The 20,486-nt window shown below is 54.9% G+C and overlaps 1 long non-coding RNA gene across 1 annotated transcript; it reads right to left on the reverse strand.

Annotated features, from left to right (window-relative positions):
* Positions 1–8,052: 8,052 nt before the first annotated feature.
* On the reverse strand, positions 8,053–11,867 carry LOC113622225 (uncharacterized). The gene is made up of 3 exons (XR_003433457.1): positions 11,096–11,867; positions 10,240–10,396; positions 8,053–9,404 (listed from the first exon to the last, which is right to left on the reverse strand). It is a non-coding gene; the product is annotated as an uncharacterized LOC113622225 (long non-coding RNA).
* Positions 11,868–20,486: the final 8,619 nt, after the last annotated feature.

A 20,486-nucleotide genomic window follows, 5' to 3' on the forward strand; every position in this document is an offset into this window, starting at 1 on the left:
TGGCTCATGAGCTGATTTCCCCGCATCACGTGGACTCTGCTGCTGGGGCCCGCCCTCCCTGAGGAGGGGCGAAAACACCATGTTTGCTAGTTGAATTGTCTATGACCTGGAGTGGAGCCGGGGGTTTGGGAGAATTCCCAGATCTACCCACCCCAGCTGACACGTCTGTAGGAAGGGTGAGCCCCCTTTTTGACCTGGAGGTTCCCAGTATTGTCCTAGTTGGGCTGAGGTCAGTAATCCTCAGACGTGGCCTCCCCACTCCATGCTCTCAAGCAGACACTGAGCACCCCGTCTATCCAGACACCCCAACATCCTGTGTGATGGCAGTGGTCTTAGAATGCTTGTAGCAAAAGTCCAAACAGACTATCCATCCGTCCATCGTCCCAGAAACAAGATCCGTTGGTGTTTGGCTGTATATTCAAGTTCGGAAGCTAAAGTCATTTCTGCTTGAGGAATTTTTGCTTTGGAAGCATTTTCTAGAATTTTTCATTTCCACCCTTCATCGTCCCATTTTAGGTCTTTATTTATTTTTTTTCTGCTTACATGGACTCAGTCCTTCTATTTCCTTTTCAAAGAGTTTCCCTGGGTGCTGAATGCTATGAGGTTTATAGAACATGGGGACTGACGGCACGATCGACAAAATTAAATCTTAGGGTTGGAAGAGATGTTGGAGGTTGTCTGGCAGCCCATGTAGTAGCCAGATGTGTGAGTCCCCTCTGAAGCATCTCAGAAAGGGCTTGTCTGGCCTTTGCTTGAATACCCTGTAGGACTGGGGAACTCACTACCTCACAAGATAGCCCATTCTACCTTCAGGTAATTTATGCGCAGCCTTATATTGAGTTGGTCTGCCCTTCTCTGTAACTTCCTTTTCCAGGAAGGAAATTACAGTTCTTGAGAGAAAGACAAAAAAAGACAGCTGTGTTAGCCAAAAGCTACGTGTCAAGGGACTCATGTTAGGGAAATGATGTATAGAATCTCCCCACCCCCAGCCGGTGTTCTGAGTGGCACTGTCGGTAGCTAACCTTGGACTTAATCAGCTCCTCTAAGCTGGGCCATCGTGCAGAGGGAGGGGTTGGCTGGCCCGGATACCACCTGCCCAGCCCCCAGAAGAGAGCCTGGCACTGGAGCCGGGAGGGAGGAGTCTCCCAGCGCTGTCTGATGGGAATTAGGCTACTTCAGCAGGGGAAGGGGGAACACTGTGGGGGCAGGCCTGGGTCTCCCGGGGTCCGTCAGCCCACACAGCAGGCAACCTTCTGGGTCCACCTTCCTAGGTACAGGGGCAGGGGCCAGCAAAGACCCGGACCTCAGGCTTGGGACTGCTGAGGCCTGAGACAGCTGGGGGCCAGGCTGAGCCTGGGGGAGGCCAGGGTGGGCTGAGGAGGGCGGCAGGGCACCTGCACTTGCTGGTGTTTCCCAGGCCTGGGGGGAGGGTGGTGGAGAATGAATGAAGCCTTCTCCCTGGCCCCGCAGTGAATAGCACCTGTGAGTGCTATCCAGGCTGCTCCTGCCTTTGAACAGGGCCCTTTGTGACAGGGAAAACGATCCCTCCTGGGCACCTGGTTCAGTGGTGGCGGCTTCCGGAGCAGGGGAGCTCGCTGGGCCCCAGGGGACCGCCCCCCCATCACCCACCGGCCCCGCCCTCGCAGTCTCTTTCCCTCCCCCCCCCGCTCTCTGTCTCTCTGGCTCGCTCGCTCTCTCCTGGCTGCCCACTCCTGTTTTGGAGGATGAGCTACGCCTAGACTATCCTGAGGCCATGGTTAGAAAACACTTCTGGCAGTTACCCGGTGGTCTAGTGGTTAGGATTTCAGGCTTTCACTGCTGTGGCCCGGGTTCAATCCCTGCTTCGGGACTGAGATCCTGCCAACCACCCCCCCCCCCCCCAACAACAAAAAAAAACAAAACCAAAAACACTTCTCCATCCAATGAAGCAACTTCCTCTTCTGGGGCAATGAGTGGTGTTTACAAGACTTGGGGGCTTGGGGCACCATGACTGCTAGTCCTAATTTAAAGAAAGTCCTCATCAAAGGACAAGGGCAGTAAAATGCCTTTTGAATACAGCCAGTGCATCGCTTTGGCTTGGAACTGAGCCTCACGGACGGTTTCCGAGCGGCGGGGGCGGAGAAGTCAGGGAAGGAGGAGAGTGTGCAGCAGGTGGCCGCCTTGTTGGCACACCTGTGGGAGCCCCGCCGCACCTGCACAGCCCCAGAGCCTCTGAGAGTTTCCTCCTCTGGGCCCTCGGCCTTGGCCATGGAAGGAGGTGGGTTTTCGCAAACATCTTTTATGCAGGTGACACCCGCATAAAGGATTGTTTTTTTTAATCTTTTGGCCGCACGGTGTGTGGGATCCTAGTTCCCCGACCAGGGATCGAACCTGCGCCCCCTGCATTGGCAGCATGGAGGCTTAACCACTGCACCGCCAGGGAAGTCCTGGTGTCCCAGTCTTAATAACACAGTGAATGTGTCTTGGGTGGGTGTTATGTGTGTACAGGTGCGTAGTACTTTATGTACACCATCTTCAGTCATGTGTGAGCTAAGTATGTTATTATCCCCATTTTACAGATGAGGAAGTGGGGGTTACCTAGTTTGCTAAAGGTCGGCATGGTACAGCCGGAACTTGGACCCAGGTTGTCTGACCCCAGACTCCATGCGTATAGCCACTACTTCCAGCTTTGACAGGAGGGGGCGGGTTGGGACTGGGGTAAATCCTGTGTCGCCAGGCAGCCCAGTACCTTTTCCCCAGGGCCATTCTGGTGCTTGCCCTTGTTCTCCAAGCCCTGTTGTGTGCGACTCTAGTAGGTTGTTAACAGGTATTTGTCAGGCAGGTTAACCCATTGCTGGGTCCTCGGTTCAGCCCTCATCTCCAGGATGAAGCTGCTGTCCCAACTTGTCCATTCTGACGCGTGCTTCTCGCCTTTCACCCATTCTGAGGCCTCCTCGTGCGGACCTGGCAGTTCTCCAGGCTAAGCTGGTTTCTCTAGCATAAGTTCCTCTTCCACTTTGCCCTAACTCTTCCTGTTCACAGCCCCCCGCCAGCACCTGGCAGTCCAACCTTGAAGCACACCCGTGTCCAAGTGAGGGCAGCGGGAGAGCTCTGAATCTGGGGACAATGGGCCGGGTTTGTGACCCTCTGTACCTTTGGGCAGGTCTCAGCCTGATTTTTCTCATCTATAAAATGGCAATAATAATAGAAACTAGTGGACCTTTGACAAACTACATGAAAATGCTTTGAACCCAATAAAGCCCTGGACAAACATGGTTCTCTCCTGACCTCATTTTATGCTGTTTACTCCCATAGTATAAATCGTTACATCTTTATGTCTTTGGGGGCTGGGGAGACATTAAGTGTCCACAGCAAGAATTCTGAAGGCCACCTGGTGGGATTGAAGCAGCTGTGTGACTTGGGCCAAATTACCCACCACTGGAAAGACAGAATAAAGCAGAGCATCGATTCTATAAGGCTGTTGCTGAGAATGAACGAGATAATGCACGTGACAAGCTTGGCCGCGTGACCCGCCCACAGTGGGTGGTCAGCACATGTGGTCATCATTCAGTCACCGTGACGGTGTCCTCCACCCCCATATTCCCTGCGTATAAGTCACGCAGAGCAAGGCCTTGTCTGCAGCTCCCGGCCGTGCGTGGGGGGAACAAGCCTCAGGTCCGATCAGGTGCTTGTTGAATGCTTTTCTGATGAGGATGAAAGAGCTGAGAGGCTCCCTTGTTGAGGCCAGAGCTGCCTCCTGCTTCCGCCCCCCAGGGCCTCTCCCTCTGCTAAGCAGCTTTGCACGCAGGAAGAGCTGTAATTGGAGCAGAGTCCCTCAGCCTTCCGGAGCCCACAGAGCTGAGGGGGGTCCCCCAGATGGACCTTGTCATGGCTGGATAGGCAGGGAGAGGCCTCTCGGAGCCTGGGGGTGGGCCATTCTGCCAGGGTTCCAAGGACCCTCCCGCTCACTGGCTCGTGCTTCAACTCCAAATAGAATCCGAGGCAGCCAGGGAAGGGGATAAAATTAAACCCTTGATCATGATCAAGTGGTTAAAGAAAAGCCTATCCCAGCCGGAGATTCCTTCCCACAGCGGCTGGCTCCGCCTGAGAGCAGACCGAAGATGGAGCCGCTGGCTACTAGCGCCCAGCCCCCTCTGCCCCTCCTCCCTCATCAGAGATCCCCCCACGCCCCACCCCCCAGGCCTGAGGTCCCCCAGCCAGAGCTGTGGGTGGAGCAAAGCCCCCGTCAGTCCCCGGGGTGGCCGCTGGCAGGGGAGGCCCTCCCGGACGCTGGACTCGGGAGCTGCACAGACCCGGGTTCAAACCCAGGCTCTGCCAGTTACCAGCTGCGTGACCCAGACGAGTCACTGAAGGGCCCCAAGCCTCTGCTTCCTACTCTGGAACGTGCCTCCTGGGCTGTGGTCTGGATGCAGTGCGTGGACACCAGCAGTGGCGGGCCCAGGGTGGGCCACCCGTGGGAGCAGCCTGCCTGGGGTTGGGCACGTGTTTGTTCACTAGAGGGAATTTCAAAACAGTAAAACTGGCTAAAGTTCTGGTCCACTTTTTTTTTTTCTTTTTGTCTGCACGCACCAGCAACTTGACCTCCCCTCAGGCGGCCTCTTCTGAGCAGGCCGCACTCAAGACTCTGGCTGAGATGCCACCGAGGTGATGGGCCTCCCAGGCCCGGCTCCGGGGCCCTCCGTGCACTTCCCCGGCCTCAGGGCCACCATGGGCAGCGCAGGGACAGCCTCCTGTCCTCACCTGCAGCCCGGCCTGTTGAAGGCGGCTGCAATGGCCTCAGGGCCACCGTGGGCAGCGCAGGGACAGCCTCCTGTCCTCACCTGCAGCCCGGCCTGTTGAAGGCGGCTGCAATGGCCTCAGGGCCACCGTGGGCAGCGCAGGGACAGCCTCCTGTCCTCACCTGCAGCCCGGCCTGCTGAAGGCGGCTGCAATGGCCTCAGGGCCACCGTGGGCAGTGCAGGGACAGCCTCCTGTCCTCACTGCAGCCCGGCCTGTTGAAGGCAGCGGCAAGCAAGAGGTGATGGCTGAGCCGCTGGCACCTGGCAGCCTAGCCCGTGAGAGGAGGAGGCCTGAGCTGTACCTTGGCCGGGAGCTGGGACGCTGGGAGAGGAAACAGTGAGGCAGTAAAACTAGCCCTTGTTTCCCAAAGCCTGCGCTCCCTCCCGTGTCCTGGTTCACAAGAGAAACACCCACCGCCCCAGGGAGCCAGAGGCCCAGGCCCGGGCATGGGGAAGGGGCCCGGATGAGGGGGCGGCCGACAGTGGCACCAGCCTCACCCTCAGCTGTTTCCACAGACCCTCCCAACGCTCTGACGGTGCCCAAGGCAGCCTCTGCCAGGCCTCCCTGGCCTGGCGTGGCCCCTCCTGGCCAGGCCTGCTGTGCAGTCCCTGCTGTGCGCCCTCAGAAACACTCTGCGCCCCTCACCCCCAGACTCCAGCCCAGAGGAGGCCGGGGGAGGCCGGAGGCGGGGGGCTGGCTGCCCCTGCCCACCCACCCCCTTCTCAGCCAGACTGCCCCTACCCGCTTGCCCCCCTGGGAAACTGGTCCAGCATCCCAGGGGAAGGTGGTCTGTGGGCTTTCCTCTGGCCGAGTCACCCGCCCATAGCACGTCCGAAACTGCTGAGGCCGCAGGGAGGCCATGCCCTGGGAGTGGCAGCCTGGACTCTGGCCCCTCAAGGTTTCTGTCTAGAACCTTCCTTGGTGGCTCCCACAGGTGCCCCTAGCTCAGGTGGCCAGCTGCAGAGGGGAGCCCTGAGACCTCTGGCTGGCCCCCCGGACCTCTCCAGACTTCCAGGGAGTTAACCCGGCCCAGCTCCCCCAGCTGGGCCCCTGAGACACCGGCTGAGGAAGCTGGGCCCCTGAAACACCGGCTGAGGACCTCCTGCGTGTGAGCTGGAAGGTGGCGGGTCATGAGAGGGACCCAGCCGTGCGCTGTGGAGACGGAGGAGGCCGCCTGGGCAGACTGATCTGGAGACACGCCACAGTGTCCTGGGAGGGAGCAAAACCCTTGTCACGGAGGAGGTGGACTCAGGCCTGTTGCCAGGAGCCCAGGCAGTCAGAAGGGTCCCTCGGAGCTCCGGCACCTGCCCGTGGGGCTGTCCTCCTTGCCTGTTGTGTGGCCCAGGGGGCGGGGCGGGGTATCAGGGCAGGGCAGTGGCAGAAGCCTGCGGGTCCCCTGGGGTCGCTGGTCCCTGGCTTCTCTCCGGCAGCCAGACCCAGAGGGGGCAGCTGGAGGAGCCCGGGAAACTGCTTCTGAAGGAGAAAGCGTCTGGGGGGCGATGCGCGGGGGCAAGCCCGGGAGTTCAGGCTGGAGCCGGGCAGTTGCCGGAGAGCTGGCAACGCACCCTCACCGCCCTGGCCCGCCTGGCGGATTCCTGCTGCCGCTGCTGGATGGGCAGCTGCCAGCACTAGCTCGGGCCTGCTCTGGCCGCCCCCTCTCCAGGCTGTGTGATCTATTCAGGGCCCAAGCATTTGTCCTGGGGGACTAGGAGGGTGAGAGGGGGTGTCCTAGTGCCCTGTCCCTCCTCTGAGACGTTGGGAGGACGAGCTCATGCTTGTATGTGGAGGGCACCAGCAGCTTATGAGATTAAGCTCTTAAAGGTCATTAGGCAGAAGAGGAGGCTGGGGCAGGGTGGGGAGGGGGTGGGGCATCGCCAAGAGAGCACTGGACCGCGCCCAGGGTCTGGGCGCTGTACCTCCCTCCGCCACTAACCTGGAGTGATTCCATCCCATGTGTCTGAGCCTCAGTTTCCCACCTGTGAAGCAGGGGCTTGTAGGAGTCATTGGTGCCGCTCCCCAAACACTCCCGTGCGCTCCCTTCCAGGCACACAAAAGGATTGTGTCCCCCTCCCCCTCTTTTTTCAGTTAAGCGTGGCCCTGACTTGCTTTGGCCAATGCAACATGGGCAGAAGTGCTGGGCCATTTCAGGGGGAGGCTTTAAGAGTTGCTTGGTAATGTTCCAGAGGTGTCTGGCCTATGAGCCTGGGCCCTGGCAGAGCCCTTGTGCCAGTCTACCAATGAGGAAAGAAGTGTGTTGTTGTTTTGTGCCCTGAGGGTCTTGGGCCTGTTTGTTTCGGCAGCATCACCTGGCCTCTCCTGACCACTAGATAGCACTGGTGATCTCGAGCCTTTGAGGCTCAGTGGCATTCTGACTCTTGCTGTATCATAGAAGGCTCTGTTCTGCTTACCGCCCAAGGGCTCCCCTGAAACCGTGTGCCTGGGAGCTGCTTGCCTTTCTGGTACCCAAGAAAGCACAAGTAAGGCTGCCCGCATTCCCACCCTGTACCCTGCAAGGCCGTGGCTGCCCTTTGCACGCAGGATAAAAATCTCCCCTCCCTTGGGTAGGCAGCCCAAGGCCCTGGTGACCTGGCTCCTGCTAACCTCTGACCTCATCTCCTGCCACGCTTCCCTGCCCTCCACACCCAGCCCCTTGTCTCCTCTCATCACCCAGACACGCTGAGCCTGCCCCCACCTCAGGGCTCGTGTGCTGGCTCTTCGCTCTACGTGCAATTCTTCTCCACATGGCTGAATCCTCAGTTTTCAGATGTCAGCTCAAGTGTCACTCCCTGTCTTAGTCTGTTCAGGCTGCTACAACAAAATATCACAGACTGGGTGGCTTATAAGCAACAGAAATTTATTTCTCACAGTTCTGGAGGCTGCAAGTCCAAGATCAGGGTGCCAGCATGGTCAGGTTCTGGTCTCACCAGCCCTCATGGTGTCCTCACGAGGTGGAAGGGTGGAGGGAGCTCTGTGGGGTCTCTTTTTTTTTTTTTTTTGCTGTACGTGGGCCTCTCACTGTCGTGGCCTCTCCCATTGCGGAGCACAGGCTCCGGACGCGCAGGCTCAGCGGCCATGGCTCACGGGCCTAGTTGCTCCGCAGCATGTGGGATCTTCCCGGACTGGGGCACAAACCCATGTCCCCTGCATCGGCAGGCAGGCGGACTCTCAACCACTGGGCCACCAGGGAAGCCCTGTGGGGTCTCTTTTATAAAAGCACTAATCCCATTCATGAGGCCTCCACCCTCGTGACCTAATCACCTCCCAAAAGCCCCACCTCCTAACACCATCACATTGGGTGTTAGGATTGCAACATATGAATTTTTTTGGGGGGGGGTGGGGCACAAACATTCAGACCATAGCACCCCCTTGAAGGGGCTTCACTGACCACCCTATATTGCTTTCTCCTCCCTGACATGCTCTATCCCATTTTTCTGTTTATTTTCTTTATCTGAAAAAGCCTCATTTATGAATTTCTTCCTTTGCTTGTTTATCTCTCATTCCTCCCACTAGAAGGTAAGCTCGTGGGAACAGGAACCTCATCTGGCTTCTGCACTGCTATGTCTCCAGTACCTGACATATTGTAGCCTCTCAATAAAGATTTGTTAAATGAATGAATAACCTTGACCTTGAAATAGCTTCCTCTGCTGAGCCCTCTGTGACCCACAGATACAGTGACTCTATTTTCTGAACAAAAACAAAGAAACTTGGGACCTACAGAGAGAAGGACATGGTCTGTTTCTCTGGCTGAGGCCTCAGGGCACGTTTCAGGGGGGCTGGGCCCTGACACCTGTGTGGCAACCCATACCCACAGCCCTGTTGGGCCTGCCTTGGCTGGTAAAGCAACCCCAGGCTCAGGGACGTGCAGTGGTCACAACCTTCTGACTTGAAGGCAGCAGAAACCCATCTCCAACTGGATCCCGTCGCTGGAGAGGCTCTGGGGGTAAGTTTGTAGGATGAACGCAGTTGCTGCGGGAACCAGGGCCTCAGGGACTGGAACTGGAGACTCACTGCTTTTGAGGGGATTCTCCTCTTCTAGGTCCATCGCTGCTTGTGTCTGCTTCACCATTTGGTCTTATCATCTCCTTTCAGACTGACCTCCTCCTACAGCAGCCTCAGTGCCCCAAACAATCCCAGGGCAGTGTCTGATTGGCCCTGCTTGGGTAATGTGCCACCTTTGGACCAATCACAGTTGCTGGGGCCTTAGCCACATCCCCTTCCTGTGACCGGGGTGGGACAGGCTCTTGAGAGCATCATCGCCACCAGGGCCACATGCAGAACAGCAGTGGGGCCTAAAGGGAATGATGTTGTGTGATTGGGGACAAGCCGTCCACCACTGGGCTCTGGTGCTGGCTGAACCCCAGGTGGTGAGAAATCCCACGGTGACATCAATCCCGGGTGCTCAGCTAACCTGCCACGGGGGTAGGAAGAGGACCTGCCCCTTGAGATCAGGGTTTTCTTCTTCCACATGTAGACCTGGTTTTGCCATCCTAGAGCAGCACTGTGGTGTCATGTAGCCCCTACCTAGGATGGCAGGTGTCCCACAAGAGTAAAAGAAGGCCGGAAAATGCTACATGCTGTACACATTCTTTTGGAGAGCCGCAGTATACTAAAGGTTCTGAGAAGTCCTGCAATAAAGACATCCATTTCATTTAGCTTTTCATCTAGCTTTTCCCTCCCCTATTGGAACACAGAACTCAAGTCCTGAGCCCTGCTGCTTATGGGTTGTGTGTGATTTCTCCAAGCTTCAGTTTCCCCACCTGTGAACTGAGTGATAATACCAACCCCCATAGGGTGGTTTCAAGTGTGGAATGGAAACAGGTCTTTGGTAAGTATCTTGTGAGCCTGAAAGCCCTGTGCAGACACCTGACTATTTTCCGGTTTAACCCGGGAAATAACACATACTCTGTTTACCTTACAAGGTAAGTAATCCTGAGTCATTAAGATTAGGGGATGACAAAGGGAAAGGAGGTGACGCATCCAGGATTGGCCAGACAGGTGACTAATCAGAGGTGGGTGCAGAGGAATTCCAACAGCAGTGCTGTGGAGACTAAAGGCTTGGGGGCCAGGAGAACAGAGGCCACAGTGATGGGAAACCCTGGGAAGAGGTGCTGGGCAGGAGGGAGGTGCTGGCTATCACTGCTGAGTCTTTCTCAAGCCTTCTAATCAGACAGCATCACTGGTGTCCACTCCCCGAGCCTTCCTTGTCTCCCATGGGGAACTCTGCATAGGATAGAGGTGGGTCTATGAGTTTGCTTGGGCTGCCTTAACAAACACCATAAGTGACTTAAGAGAAATTCATTTTCTAGGGAAGTCCCTGGTGGTCCAGAGGTTAGGACTCCATGCTTCCACTGCAGGGGGCACGGGTTTGATCCTTGGTCGGGAACTAAGATCCTGCAAGCCATGCGGTGCAGCCAAAAAAAAAAAAAAAAAAAAAAAAAAGAATGAAATTCATTTTCTCACAGTTCTGGAGGCTGGATGAAGGTGTTGGCAGTGTTGGTCCTGCTGCGGACTGTGAAGGAGAAATCTGCTCCAGGCCTCTCTCCTTGGCTTGTAGATGGCTGTCTTCTCCCATGTCTCTTCACATCATCCATCTTCCCTCTACGCGGCTACATTTCCCCTTTGTATGAGGATAGCAGTCATATTGGATTAGGGCCCACCCACAATGACATCATTTTAACTTGGTTACTTCTGTCGAGACCCACCCCCTCCACATAAGGTCACATTCTGAGTTACTAAGAGTTAAGACTTAAACATAACGAACTTTGGAGAGACACATTCTACCCATAATGGTGGGCATTCTCCCGAGTGGGAGTCTCCCTCCATCTCACCAGCCCAACTCCTTGGCCAAAAGCATGTGGATTGTGGCCTCCTGGCAGAGAGATGGAGCCCGTAATTGTGTTAATTGCCACAATACCAAATCTGCAATTAATGCCGTGGGAACACTGAGCAAATGGACTAATAGCACATAATTGGACCTAAACTACACCCTCAGCAGGGCCGTGCGGCTGCGCTCCGCTGTTTATGCTCCTTTTCAAATTAGCAAAGACGAGCAAATTAACATCCGTTTCCCCTTCACCCTGCTCCGAGGGGAGCTGGGGGGGAAACGCGGGGAGGGGGGATGCTTGGCAGGCACCCTAGTTGGAGCCCGTCCAGAGCCGGGCACCAGGCTGGCCTTTGGAGCTGTGGGCAGGATGAGGGTGTTGAAGGAGTGAGGAATCCAGAGCTTTCCACAAGTCCTGACACGGGGGCTTTGGCTGACCCCACCCCCCACCCCCACTAGGATGGCAGAGAGTCTGGTGACCAGGGCATGACTCACATGCAAGTGGCAGCTGTTTGGGGCCTGGGGCAGGATGGGTTCGGCTTTGGAAACTTGAGGCCTGGTGCTGGGATCTCTCGTCCTTATTCCTGAGGTGGTGGTCAAGTCCGGGGGCAGATGGCAACCCTCCTCAGAAGGGCAGATACAAGCTCCTCTGCCCTTTCCGCACGCAGGCGGCCTTGTGTTTCCTCAGCCCCAGGGACAGCTTTCTGGAGCCTCCTCTGCCCGTGCTTGCCTCCTTCAGCGGCAAGGTGCCCTGCTCGGGCCTGCTGGCAGCCAGCCGGAGCTTCTATCCTAACACGTGGCACCCCCGGCCCAGCCAGCGCCCCGCAGAGCCTCCACCTCCCCCACCCACTGCCGCGCGTCTGGGGCTCCCTGTGCTCATACTTGGCCGCCCGTCTGCTTCTTCCTTCTTTCCAGCTCCCAGGTCTTGCCCCAGGGACACAGGAATGGACTGAGCCTGTGGCCTGCGGTTCAGGTAGTCTTTCCTCGCCCATCTATCTGGGCTCCTAGCTGGGCTTGTGGGGGACCAGGGTGGGAGTCGGATTAACAGACTCCTCAGCTGGCCCCCTTCCCTCCCCTCCAGGCCACTAGGGTGCCCCTGCCCCCCAGGGCCTGGGCGGAGGGCGAGGGAGGCCCTTCTCGCTCCAGCGCCTTCCTGAAATTTGCTTGTCTGCCTTTCCCAGGCTGTGCTGGGCCTCCTGCCTGGCTCCTGCTAAGCCAGCCACAGCAGGGCTCATTGAGAATTCTTGGGTCCTCTCTGCGGTTGGTCCGTGCGTTGGTGTCGGGGAGACTGCCTCTGACAGTCAGCTTCCTCATTTGCATCCCCTAAATCAATGCCTTCAGATGCTGGAAGCCCAGCGCAGCAACTGAGGCCAGCAGGGGAGAGGACAAAGGGCTTCCTGCTGCCCCTTGAGGCCCAGGGGTGACTGGAAACAAGAGGCCCTAAGGGAGGGCACAAAGGGGCGGCAGCAGAAGCCCCTCCCTAGGCCTCCCCTGGTCCCTCCTGCCTGCCGAACAGGGAAGGGGGCAGCACCTGCCCTGTGGCTTTGCTGTGATCTTCTGGGCCCTGAAGATGCCTAGGGCTCTGACCCAGTGCCAATCCTCTCCATGCATCCACCATACCAGGAGCTCCCAGAGCTGGAAGAGGTATTGGACAGGATGGAGGTCAGCCAAGCAGTTCTCCCGTCCGGATGCCCCTCTGACTTTTCCTGGTGTTGCAGAAACTTCACCATCAGAGCAGTTTCTGGGAGCTAGTGATGTCGGTAAGAGCTTCAGCTTTACGGCCAGACAGATACAGGTTTGAATCCTGGCTCTACCACTGAGCTTTGTGACCTTGGGGCAAATTACTTTACTTTTCTCAGCCCCAGCGTCCTCCTCTGTAAAAGCATGATAATCATGGTATTCACTGCATGTGAGAGCTGCCAGCGTTGAAATCAGACAATGCACAGAATGCTTCTTGCGCAGCAAACACTCGCCATGTGAGTCATGCTCATTATTTCTTGATTTCTGGGGGTGATTAATCCCTGCTACACAGATGAGGAAGGAGGGGAAAAAGGTATCCCTGAGCAATTAAATGAACGGGAGGCTTGAAAGAGCCAGAGTTTCTGAAATCTGGCTCTTGATTTTTATTGTCATTTGCTGGTCCAGGAAAAAACACAAAAAGGCCAGAGGAACCTCTGCTAATTCTATGCTGCACGGTCTTGGCAAGTCACTCAACCTCTCTGAACTCCTGCTTCCCATCAGTTAAATAAAAACCCCTATGAGGGAGGTTGTTGTGAGTCCCAAACGCATCAGATGCCCTTGAGAAAGGAAGTCTGCTAAACAGATGCAAAATCTAAAGGGCTGCATGAAAGTAGTTATTATAACCATCATCAGCTCCTTAGACATCTCAAGTACACTCATATACACCATCAGCACCATCGTCATCATCGTGGGAGCAGTTACCACTAACTGAGCATCTAATATGTGTCTCAGACTGAGCTAAACTCTTTATATGCATTCTCTCACTTGATCCGCACAATAATCTAAAGGAGGTATGGGACTTCCTTGGCGGTCCAGTGGTTAAGACTCCGAGCTTCCATTGCAGGGGGCACAGGTTTGATCCCTGGTCGGGGAACTAAGATCCTGCATGCTGCATGTCGTGGCCAAAAAAAAAAAAAAATCTGAAGGAGGTTGATGATGATGACGATGGTGATGATGACCATTTTACAGATGAGGAAACTGAAGCTCAGAGTATCTAGGTTGTCTGGTCTTTTCTGCTAGTAATCGGAACCCAGGTATATCTGAAGTAAGACCGTGTGAGTAAGACAACCTTCCCATTTTTTTTAACCACTTATTCTACAACCTCCCCCGTAATTCTAGGAAATATGATGGAGCTACGGATAGAACCCAAGTTTGGTGCTGTTTCCACTGTGCCCAAACAGTGGCCGTGTTTCCTCTGGGCAGTTTCTGCCCTTGCCTTTCCCTCCTCCCTGGAAACCCAGTCTAGTCCTTTCCATCAGCATGTTGTATGCAGACAGGGCACATCATATTTGGCTTGTGTGCCCTCAGAGGGACCACGTTTGCCCATACGTGGTGTGTGTGTATAGCGTATTGGGTGTATGATTGGTGCTGCACAATAAAATAGCCACCCCTCCTCTCGGGCTTCCCTGGTGGCGCAGTGGTTGAGAGTCCGCCTGCCGATGCAGGGGACACGGGTTCGTGCCCCGGTCCGGGAGGATCCCACATGCAGCGGAGCGGCTGGGCCCGTGAGCCGTGGCCGCTGGGCTGCGCGTCCGGAGCCTGTGCTCCGCAACGGGAGAGGCCACAGCAGTGAGAGTTTCGCGTACCACAAAAAAAAAAAAAAAAAAGGCACCCCTCCTCTCCATGGCGCAGAAGTGAGTGGCACGCGTGCGTCCCCTGGCAGCCCATCCAAAGAGAGGAGAAAAGGCTGTGTGTTAACTTTGGAGTGAGGATAAGCAGGAAAGCTCAATCTCTGTCCCTTTTGGGGGTGCAAAAGTGAGCTGCGTGGCTTCTGTGTCAAGGTGAGTTTTCCTTTCCTGGAAAATTTCACCAGCCAGAGATAGCCGATGCTTCATGTGTGGGAATTCCTGGTTCCTTTGCAAGTGGAGAGCTATAGAAAGCTTTGGAGAGAGTCTAACCCAAACCCATGCGCCCCAAGCTCAGTCTCTGGAGACCACAGGAATGCCCCTTCCTAAGTCAGGGTTTCTGCCACTGCCAGAGAGACGTAAAGCCCCGAGCCATGGACAGAAATGAATAATGATAACAGCTGATGTCGTGCGTTGGTTCCTCTATCCCTCACATCCACCCAGGGAGGTGGGCACTGACTTATCTTCATGTTATAGATGGAGATACAGAGATTGGAGAGGTGGAGAACCTTACCCAAGGCCACAGAGGGAGAAACCAGTACAACTGGCAAAAATACAAAAAGGCTCACTGCCTCACTCTTTGTAAAAGCAAAAGACTTGAAACAACACATCATTAGGGAACTGATGAAATAAACTCCAGTGTGTCCGCAGGAAGGAAAACTCTTTCTCTACTCACAACACCTCTTTTTTTAAAAATTTTACTTTTGGCTGCATTGGGTCTTTGCTGCTGTGCGCAGGCTTTCTCTAGTTGCAGCGAGCGGGGGCTACTCTTCCTTGCGGTGCGCGGGCTTCTCATCATGGTGGCTTCTCTTGTTGCAGAGCATGGGCTCTAGGCTTAGTGGGCTTCAGTAGTTGTGGCTCACGGGCTCAGCAGCCATGGCTCACGGGCCTAGCCGCTCTGCGGCATGTGGGATCTTCCCAGACTGGGGCATGAACCCGTGTCCCCTGCATCGGCAGGCGGACTCTCAACCACTGCGCCACCAGGGAAGTCCCCTCTACTCACAACACTTCTGAAACCAAATGTGTGGGTCTTCCACACCAAAAATTCTCTGATTCTCTGTGGACATCAACTGGGTGTCCTACAAATGAACTTAATCTACTAATTACCTAGAGTTAGTGCAGACCCCACGAGTTAGGGCTCAGCCCCACCTGCCTCTACTTCTTTTGCAAATCGCAGGCAGTGGGTCCCCAGGTTACCCACACTTGTCTGATCTGGCTGTGACCCCCCCTTCAGTTTCAATAATTTGATATAATGACCCACAGAACTCGAGGAAACACCTGACTTCCCTTTCCCAGTTTATTATAAAGGATATTATAAAGGATCCAAATGAACAGCTAGATGGAAACGTCCCTAGATCAAGATCTGGAAAGGTCCCGAGTACAGGAGCTGCTTTCTGTCCCTGTGCAGTTGGGGTGCATCACTCTCTCAGCAAGTGGATCTGTTCACTGGCCCAGAAGTTCGCCAAATCCTGTAGTTCAGGGATTTTTATGGAGGCCCTATTATGTAGGCATGATTGATTATTAACTCAATCTCCAGCCCCCTTCTTCTCCCTGAGGTTGGGGCAGAGTGGGGCTGAAATTTCCAAGCTTCTAATCATGGCTTGGTCTTTCTGGTGACTAGCCCTCATCCTGAAACTATCCAGGAGCCCACCAAGAGTCACCTCATTAGAACAAAAGATGCTCCTGTCACCCAGGAAATTCCAAGGGATTTAGGAGCTCTGTGCTAGGATCTGGGGACAAAGGCCAAATATGGATTTCTTATTATATTACAATATTATGCCACACGAGGGAGTACTACGCATCTGTGAAAAGGAATGAAGACTCTGTTTGTATACTGAGATGGAACCATCTCCAGGATATTTTACTAAGTGAAAAAAATCAAGATGCAGAACACCTGGTGCGATATGCTGCTTCCCCCCCCCACCCCCCGCCGCACTGCATGGTGTGGGGGATATCAGTTCACTGACCAGGGATCGAACCCGTGCCCCCTGCAGTGGAAGTGCAGAGTCTTAATCGCTGGGCTGCCGGGGAAGTCCCGTGATAGGCTGCTTTTTATCTAGGAAAGGGAGAGACATATCTAAATATTCACTTGCATTAAAAAAAATTCCCACAATAGAAGGATAAGCCAAAAAAGACAAAATGGTCATCTTCAAGGGGAGGAGGGGACAGGAAGGAAGAGGCAGGAATGGAACGAGACTTCTCTGAGCATCTTGCTTTCTAGATTTGACTTTGGACCCATGCCAATATTTAATATAATCCTGTAAGGTTAAATGGAGGGACTTCCCTGGTGGCGCAATGCAGGGGACATGGGTTTGAGCCCTGGTCCGGGAAGATCCCACAGGCCGTGGAGCAACTAAGCCCGTGAGCCACAACTACTGAGCCCACGTGATACAACTGCTAGAGTGCCACGCGCCTAGAGCCCGTGCTCCACAACAAGAGAAGCCACCAAACTAAGAAGCCCGCGCAATGCAACGAAGAGTAGCCCCCGCTCGCTGCAACTAGAGAAAGCCCGTGCGCAGCAACGAAAACCCAGGGTAGCCAAAAATAAATAAATTAAAAAAAAAGATTAAATGGAAATATTATAAAAGGGAAGGAAGCGGATAGATATGGGTTTGTCCCACCAGAGTTCCTGCTCTTAAGCACACGTCGTCTCGTCCCTCATTGATTATCCCTTCTAACGGCAATGGAGTGACCTGGCCAGGCCATTAGAAGGCAGCGATGGGGCCAGACCTCCTGGCTTCCAGGGCCTCGGGGAACCCTGGTGGTGGTGCTGGGGCTGTGGTTTTAGTCCTATCTGTCACTCTCATCAAGATTCTCACAACCTTCTCCCACGCAGCCCTGAAGTGGGTTTTCCCCCAAGAACATCATTAGGAGAGCGGCCACAACGATGGCTTGCCTGCCTCCAGCTTCGGTTCCACAAACACTGGCCGAGCAGCACATGCTGTGTTAATAGTAATAACCCGCCCACCAGAGAAGGACTCGGCCTTCTGGCAAAGAGCCTTCCTGCATAAGCCTTCATTTCATCCGTTTCTACTCTGGACTTGGGAATGAACAATCCAGTGAGGAACCCCAGCCTGGATGAGGAATGCCTCCCAGGACCTCGGACAGCTGGAGGGTCTGACGTGGAGGGGCAGGCTGGCTCCAAGTTGTGGGATCCCGTGCAGGGCTTTTTTTTTTTTGCATCTTGGGCGTAATTTCCTGTAGGGAGAAGGCATCGTTTGGGCTCAGACATGAAATTGAATCCCAGGTGTCCTTCTTTCGAGCAATGAGCTGAGCAAATTTTACATTTGCTCATCTGGAACCATAAAAGTACCTTCTGGAAAGAGTTGCTGGAGGCATAAGTAATATGTCACTTCCAGGTAGAAAGCTTAGGCTATTGTTATTAGCAAAAGCCATTTCAAAAGATGCGGCACCATGGAAATTCTGTGTCCTCTCTACTTACTGCACAGACGGGCTGACTATACGTTCAAAAGATCAAGTCTTCCTTGCCTGGCTGACAAAGCCACCGGCTCAACCTCCCAGTCAGTCGCCGCCTAAGGATGGGCCTGGGTGGTGCCTCATTTCCCCCACTCCAGGGCTCCCAGAGCTGCTGCTGAGTCAGCAGCTGGCTTGGCTCAGGCAAGGACCCTCTCTGCTACCCATAGCCTCAGCTTGGATCGATCCCCATCTCAGGGCCATTTTGAGGCCATCCATCACGTGGAGACCTCTGAAAAGTGCCAATATGGCTGAGGCTATCGTCAGGCCAACCAGAGACTGAGTTCACTGGTTTCCCTGGCTTCCAACACGCTCAAGCTGAGCCTTGCAGCTGGACTAACTGTCCTATGGGCACTATCTCAGCGTGTGCAGGTTGCACTGAGCTCTGGGGCCGCCTGCCTGCCCACCTGCCGCTGGACCTGCTTAGATCTATGTCTCTGTTTCTCTAAGGGACAGAGTGGGTAAGAAGATAAAGGGATCAGGATTGCAGACACCAAAGAGCTTCAGTTTGTGTTGCTTATAGAACTGAATACATTTTCCCTCTTGGCATCAGCCTATTGACTCAAAACATAGTTCTGAGATTATGCCTTTCTGATTTTATGTTTTGTAAATCTCCAAGGTCCCTGGAAACCTACAGGCTATGTTTTTTACTCTCTGAGATGTGATCTGCATGATAATAATAAAAAACTAACTCAGCAATTCATTTCGTTCATCACCGAGTGTTTATTGAGGACCTACTGTATGTTCAGCAGTACGCTAGGAGCTCGAAGGAAAAGAACAAACTACCATAGGTTTAGACCTATTGTATATTAGTCTCTAGGAGGCACTTTAATTGCATCATCTCATTTAATTCTCACAACTCTAGGAAATAGGTATCATTATCCCATTTCACAGGTGAGGAAAGAGATTCAGAAGGTTCTGTAACTTGTCCAAGGTCATTCGTAGTAGCAGAAGCCAGAATTCCTATCCAGTGCTGTCTGACTGTACCATCTGGGTCCTTCCCACTAGAATAGTGTGGAGAAGAAGAGGACACATGTGGAGTAGTCAATCAACAGCACAAAGTAGCAGATTACGAAGCCTGGATTGTTGGGTTAAGAGCATGTGGGTTTGGGGAGCGAGGGCCTGATAGTCCAGAGGACTTCCTGGAGGAGGCAGCCCAGAAAGTGCACTGGTAGGACCTGAGGCTCAGGGCAAAGGTTGGGGATGGTGTACTATGTGATGCTGCCCCTGGGAAGGAATGAACTTGAACTCAGAGAGTGGTGAGACAGTGGGCCCTGAGGTCAGCTGGGTGGGGCCCAGGCATGAGGGGTGGGAAGCCCAGCAGAGCTGTCTGGGCCTGATGAGGTGGCAGCAGGGAGTCACTGGGAACCAGGAAGGCCCGGAAGCAACAGCAACACCCGGAGAGGATGACTCTGCAGTGCTGGAGAGAAGGAGTGGGGGGCATGGCTTGGAGATGGCAAATGGGGGGCCAGGCAGGTGCCTGGGGGAGGGGTCTATCCAAGGGAGTCTAGTCCTCTTGGACTCAGGGGCGGGATGGGCAGGGGGATGAGATGTGGAGTCTTCAGGCTTTGGTGGAGGATGATTTTGAGGGATAAAGGACAGGGAAGAGCATATTCCATCGCAGACTGCTTTGAAACTCCCTCCAAGGTCACATCACACCTCTGTTCACTGCTGTCCAAGGTCTTCCTGTGGCCTGTAGGATTAGGTCCAAATCCCTCATCCTGACATTTAAGGCACCTCACAATGGCTTCGATCTACCTTTCTGGGCTCTTCACCCACTACTCTCCTAAATAAGTCCTCTGCTCTCCACAAACTGAGTGACTCATTCTCCTCCCAGCGTCCCAGGCTGCCCGCCCACCCTCCCTCACCCCATCCCAAGCTGGTCTCGACAAAGCCGTCTCCACAAAGCCCACCAGCCGGTTAGACCCTCTCAGCAAACAGGGCCAAGGGCAATCACTGTGCGGTGAATCACCTTTGATAGCTCTTCCAGCAGAGTCTTGAATAATTAACATTTTATCGTTTAACCTTTGCTGTGGGTGTCTCCTTAATGCCAGCCCTGTCCTTGAGGGCTGATCTTTTTACAGTATTTGTTTCAACTAGGGAAGTCATTTCGCCTGAGTTTCCTTCTCTGCAAAATGAAGCCAATAAAGTCGGCTCATAGGGCACAGTGCCTGGCACTCAGGAGACCATCCATGACTGTCCTGGTCCTTTCCTCTAGTGTGAGGCGCCCCCAGGGGTCGGGGGGAGGTAGGGACCCCAGGACAGGAAGAAAAGAGGAGGACCCAAGAGCCCTGAAGGGACCCTTCTTCATCCATTTGGATTTCTGCATTTCTAAGGGACCGTTAGCATCACACTAAGATCTAGAAAGGGTCACCTGCACAACCCGCCTTTAAAAAGCCACAGACGGATTTCTTCAGCAAATGGAGGAAGCCTGAGTTACAAATTCAGGACGGACTTGGAACAAGCAAGCTCCCTCCCAGCGCTGGAACCGCTGCAGCACGTGCTGCGCAGCCCTTGATTGTTTACAAAGCGCGTTTCGCTGACCTCGTCTCCTTGAATACCTTTCACGACCCCGCAAGCTCCCTCTCATCACCGCCACTTGGCAGAAGAGGGCACCGACGTTCTGGGAGGCGACGTGACTTGCTCCAAGTGGCGCAGGGTGTTGGCGCTCAGCGGCCCTGGGCTGCACCCTCCAGCGGGGTCTGCACTCCTTGGGGTGGGGTTGGGAAGGGGAGAAAGGGGAGGCACGGGCCCCAGGGTAGCTCTCGCTCGGCTCCGGGGCCTGTGAGCGCGCGTGGGGATGAGGAGTTGATGGCCTCGGCTGCGGCAGCTGACAGGGGGGTGCAGCCCCCGGATCCTCTCCCAGCCTCTCTCGGGCCCAAATCCCCGGCGCGGCCCCGCGGGCGCGCGCTCCAGGCCCCGCCGGCGGGTTCGTAGGCCCGCGCGCCCCGCCCCCACCCCACGCCCCGCGCGCTCCCCGGGGCGCCGCGCGCGCGCCTCGCCGTCGCTCCCCTCCCCACCCCGCCGTCGCTCCCCTCCCCGCCCCT

This window comes from Aethalodelphis obliquidens, unplaced genomic scaffold (genome assembly GCF_003676395.1).
Source record: "Aethalodelphis obliquidens isolate GAN/ISIS:26980383/991018 unplaced genomic scaffold, ASM367639v1 scaffold9, whole genome shotgun sequence".
Taxonomy (NCBI): Eukaryota; Metazoa; Chordata; class Mammalia; order Artiodactyla; family Delphinidae; genus Aethalodelphis; species Aethalodelphis obliquidens.